At 49.8% G+C, this 5480-nt stretch overlaps 1 pseudogene; it reads right to left on the bottom strand.

Annotated features, from left to right (window-relative positions):
- The window catches only part of LOC101573400, a 941-nt pseudogene extending 316 nt beyond the window's left edge, over positions 1 to 625 (bottom strand).
- Between the last annotated feature and the right edge of the window lie 4855 nt (positions 626 to 5480).

Raw genomic sequence — 5480 nt, 5'->3', positions numbered from 1 at the left:
CTTGTACCTGCTCATATTCTTCTTGTGCTTTTTGGCTGGATGTTTTCTTTTTCTTTTTCTTGGGAACAGTGTTAGGACTCACTGTGTTGCTACACCGTTCTTCTGGCTGAGGCAGATGATGATCCTGGTCTTCACACAAAGCACCATCAACTCTACACTGTTCTTCAAGAAAAGGCTGGTTAACTTTTTCTTCTGACAAAGGCTGGTCGGCTTTTTTAAGTTGCTTCTTGAGTCTTTCCTCTTCAGCTAAATAGAGCTGTTTCAAGTGATCTGGGTACTGATCTGAGAATTGGGATTCCCGTGATGTTCTAGTCTTGTTTTCCTTCCAGAGCAATTTCTTGTAATTTTGCTGAATCTTCAATTTTTCGGAAAGGCAAAGCCTTGTCCCTCATGAACGCTTCCTGCAAAGGCCTGTGCATGGTTAGGCCACCAGGTCCTCCGTTTCCCATTCTTATTCTTCAAGCCAACCAAAGAAACCCCTTAACCTAGCGTCCGCAGACCTCTAGTTTGCGGCCTCGCCACCGGGCTCACTGGCGCCGTCTTGCAACCACTGCCCAGGGCCCTTGCAAAGTTCAAGCCAGACTTGTGCAGGGGTGCCTTGGTTCACAGACTTAACTCTTTCCATGATTCTGGTCACAAACTGAACTGGATGAGAACCAAATCAAATTTTCCCCATAAGGTCAACATTGAACCTACTCAGTGAATTTGATTTGGTTGTAAGAATTCAATTCCTGAATGTAGGTACCACTATGTTCTGCTCCTTAAATTTTCCCTCCTTCCATGGTAAAAAGAATTGGACCACCATCCCTGTGTCTTAAGCTGGGAACTGGGGGAACATTTTTCTCCTCTCTCAGCCCCACCTTCCAGCCATCAGCCTTGAAAACTGGCGCTGTCTTTCTTGTGGCCAGGGCCCTGGGCTTTTTTCACTGATGCAGTCCCTAGACTATCTTCCTCATGAAATCTTGTCCCCTCCAAATCAAGCAGGGACACAGCTAAAGGGATCAAAAGTGAGCCTGAACAGCCCGGATGTCCACCAAGCGTGATGAATGAACAATTCCACAGAACAGATTACAGTCAGTCCCAATTTACCATGGCATAGCTTTAGGATGGTGCCAAAGTGACACATACCCATCCATAGGATCTGTGCTTGGCTTTGGAATATTGATTTTTGCCTCAGGCTGGCAACACATGGTATTGTATCTCCTGGCACTGGGCAGTGGCGGTGACCCACAACTTCCTGTCAGCCATATGGTTACCCTGTCTCTGGGTGGGCTCTGATGTGTTGCTGAGCTGTCACTTTGGTAGGTTATATGCATTAAATCCAATACAACTTACCATATTTTCAGCTTACCATAGTTTTATCAGGTTGAACCCCACCATATGTTGAGGAGCACCTGCATCATTCATCCATTAAAAAGAACAAAACCTTCTGTTTTGCTTTATTTGTGTGCTCAGGATCAAAGCCAGGGCCTAATGCATGCAAGGAGGCAAGCACTCGATCACTGAGCCACGTCCCCAACCCAGGAATGAAGGACTGGTGCAAGCCACAATCCTAATGAACCCTGAGACAGTAAGCTAAGTGAACGAAGCCAAATACAAAGATCACATTATGTGTAGTTTGTTTTGTCATAGGAGAAGTCCAGCGTTGATGAATTCACATAGACAGTGTGTACACTGGAGGTTGCCAGGAGCTGGGGAAGGAGATTGGGAGAAACTGTGGGCAAGGGCTTTTACTTTTTTTTTTTTTTTTTTGTATTTTAGGGAAGGGTCTACAGCATGTTCAGGGTCTCACTACTAGATCAGACTCGTAGCGATCTGCCTGTTTACAGCCTCCCAAGAACTGGGATTACAGCACACACCACCACACCCAGTCTCAATTGCTATCTCGGCGCACCCTAGGGGCGGAGCTGGCACAGCAGGCCTGGGGATCAAACCCCTGGACCCTGCTTGTAGGCACTTTTATCCACTGAGCTATTTGACTGGCCCTTACTTTTTTTTAAATGTAATTTAGTACAGGGTCTTATTACACAAATCTAACTCATCGTGATCTTCTTGTCTTCAGCCTCCCAAGTGATGGGATTACAGGTGGGGGCCACCACACCAAGTCTGAGGGTGCCCTGGGGGCAGAGCCTGGCACTATGTGCCAGGGATCAAACCCTGGTCCCTGAGCCTGCCTAAACAGGTGCTTTAGTCCACTGAGCTATCTTGCCAGCCCCATTTTTCTGTCTTTTTGAGACAGGGTCTACTATGCAGGTCAAGATGGCCTTGAGCTCACTTTGTAGCCCAGGCTGGCCTCAAACTTTCCAATAATCCTCCTGTCCAACCTCCCCAGAGCTGGGATTATAGGCATGAGCCGCCACACCCAGCTGAGGGATTTTACTTTGGCCGGATGAAATCCAGAGAGTAACATTGCTTGTACAATATTGTAAATGTGCTAAATGCACATTGTTCACTCTAAAAATGCTTAATTTTATGTTATGCAAGCTTTAAGTAATGACTTTTTAAGTAAACCTGACCTTGTCACTTCCTCTTCAGTTTCCTGTTTATGGCCCCGTTATTTGGGGAATGAGGTTCCAGCTCCATGGTTTGTTCTCTGTGTGGCCCCGTACCCCACCTACCTCTCAGGTCCTGCCACTCCCCTCCTGGTCTTTCTTCCACACTGTCTTCATGTTCGCTCAGAGCCTTTCCCAGGGCTTCTGGCCTTTACACGTGCAGCTGCCTCTGCCTAGGCTATTTCCTCATGCAAAACTATGCTTAGGGATTATTTTTCCAGGGAAAGCATTTGTTGCTTCTTCTATCCTGGCTCAGGAGCCACTAGGCCCTGCTCCTCGTCACAGTGCTCATGTCCCTAGGTGTCATATCTGGTTTTGGATCTCTCCCACAGGAGCTATGAGCCCGATGGGTATTGCTCATGTCTGTGCATGAGTCAGCAGCACAGAAAGGAAGGACGTCAGTGTGGAGAGGCACTCTGGAGCCTCAGCCTTGGCGGGGACAGCAGAGCATGGAGGAGGGTGAGACAGGGAGCAGTGCTCAGGGCCGGGAACAGTCTTGTCCCACAGAGCCAAGGCTTCTTGGAGGTGGGGCATCTAGAGAGCATGGAGTCTCTAGGCAGACAGGGAAGGCCTTGCAGGAGCTCGGGCCAAGCCCACCTGGCATGGAGGAGGGGCCGCCAACCCAGAGTCTACTCAGAGCGAACCCTCAGAAGCCTGAGGGCAAAGACTCTGATTTGGGGCCAGGCAGTCAGGCTAGGGAGCTGGGGCTAGGGAGCTGCTCTGGCTGACACACAGGTGGGGTGCCTGACTGTCATCCTGGTGCCTGATAGCACACTTGGGTACACACACAAACCACCACCACAGTCACCACACACAACATCATGACCATTACATGCACATAACCATTATATAGACATCATCACAACCATACATGTACACATCATGCCCATCACATAGACATCATTATAACTACCACACACCATCACAACCATGTGCCATCATAACCACACACAATACCACAGCCACAGCATCACAGTCATTACACGCACATTACTACAACAGATACATCACTATAAATACACATACACATCATACCCATTACACCCACACATTTCACCACAATCCCACAGACTGTCTCAAAGACACATACCATCACAATCACACACACCACAACCACACATACCACAACCACATACATCATCACAACTACACACACATCATAACCACACACCATCACAACCACCATAATCATCATAACCATCATACACACATATAACCATCACATACTCTACTACAACCACACATACCACCACAACCACACACGCTAGCTCCTCTCAAACCACCCACACAACACCATCATTCTCACAGAACACAGGAAACCAGCAGCATTGTGGGTTGGCTGGAGCAGTGGTTGGAGGTGTCACTCCAAGACTGTGGGGCCAGTCCCCCATGCATGAGTGAGTGGAGGAGTTATGACTTCATCCTGAGGCAAGTGGAAGTCCCAAGGGGCCAGGTGGGAAGGTTCCCTAAGGAAAGCCTAAGGGACATGGCCAGAAGCATCAATTTCCTGCACTGTGGGAAGGTAGGACACTATCCCTGGGCTGACATAGCAAGGGCTGTCAGGATCAGAACCAAGACCAAGCCAACGCTCATCCCCAGTGGGGGACCAGAGTCCAAGATCTGGCCATGGCCCAAGGAGCAGCAGCCAGAGGCAGCCAAGCCTGGGAGAGTGGCAGGCATTGAAAGGAGTGGAATGGAGAGGTGGTGGCATGTGGATGACAGCACCGGCCTCTTTCTCCTGAGGGTGACACAGGTCCTCCCTTTGGCCCACAAGATGGCGCTGTGTCCAGCACCAGCTGTGGCCTCTGCCAGGTGAGTAGCGCAGCTGACTCCTCACTTGGTTTTCTTCTCAGGCACCAACTGCAGACCTCTTCCCACCCCCAGACATGAGCAGTACCCCTGCCCCACAGGAACACACTGGGCAGAACTAAAGGGGCCTGAGGGCAAAGAACTCCGTGCCCTTCTAGAGAGACTGCACAGGTACACACACAGGTGCACATATGCACAGCAACACCTGGCACATAACCATACTAGCACACACCTGGCATCTATGATGCTTCCAGCCCTTCCCTGGTGCTTTTGGGGGCCCTGCCTCCTCCCCTGTCTTGTGAGTGTCACATGGTATAATGGGGACATGGGGCTTTCTTCATCAAAATGGTTCGAGCACACAGGAGAGTACAGCAAGAACACTAGGGACAAGTAGACACACACACCTGCCCTAACACACCTGTACACTCAGCTCCTCACACCTGTGCCTCAGCTGCACACATGTGAGCTTGAGTCTGGCCACCCCCTTGAGTATCAGCAGCAGAACACACCAAGCAGGGCACACAAAAGTGCTCTACCACCCAGAACTGCAGCCCGGCCTGGACCTGACACCAGCCTTCTCCTTTTTACCCCTTTCTGCAGTAAACTGAACTGGAGAGAGGCCCAGGCTCTGGGCAAGGTTTCTTCAAGGCCCCAGCCAGCCTCAAGTCCCACTTGGGTGGGGAAGGAGCTCCCACACCCCACCTACACCCCAGTACCAGTCCCCTGGCTGTGTGGCCCCAGGCAAGACTTTGCCTGCTCTGGTCTCTCCCCATTCCCTGAGGCTACCAGTTAAAGTGAACTTCAGGGTGTTGTGGAGAGACTAACACAGGGAGGGCTGTGCAAGGGCTGGAGCATGGAGTCATAAAGCCCTTTGCAGTTCTGATATTGGGGCCTCGGGTACCCCAGAGAATCTCTGAGAGATGCCTGTTTGTAAGCAGCCCAGCACAGGGCTTGGTACAACAGATGCAGGTGGGAGATCTTTGCTTCCCATGCAACCCAGGGAGTGAGCACATATGGCAAGAGTTTGTACAGAGAAAACTTTTATTTTTATTTAATTAGTTTTTTGTTTTTGTTTTTGTTTTTGTTTTTGTTTTTTTGAAACAGGGTCTCACTCTGTAG

Source organism: Octodon degus, unplaced genomic scaffold, assembly GCF_000260255.1.
Source record: "Octodon degus isolate 3935 unplaced genomic scaffold, OctDeg1.0 scaffold00156, whole genome shotgun sequence".
NCBI classification, from domain to species: Eukaryota; Metazoa; Chordata; class Mammalia; order Rodentia; family Octodontidae; genus Octodon; species Octodon degus.
The sequence above is the reverse complement of the archived record's forward strand: the minus strand, read 5'-3'. Positions and strand labels throughout refer to the sequence as shown.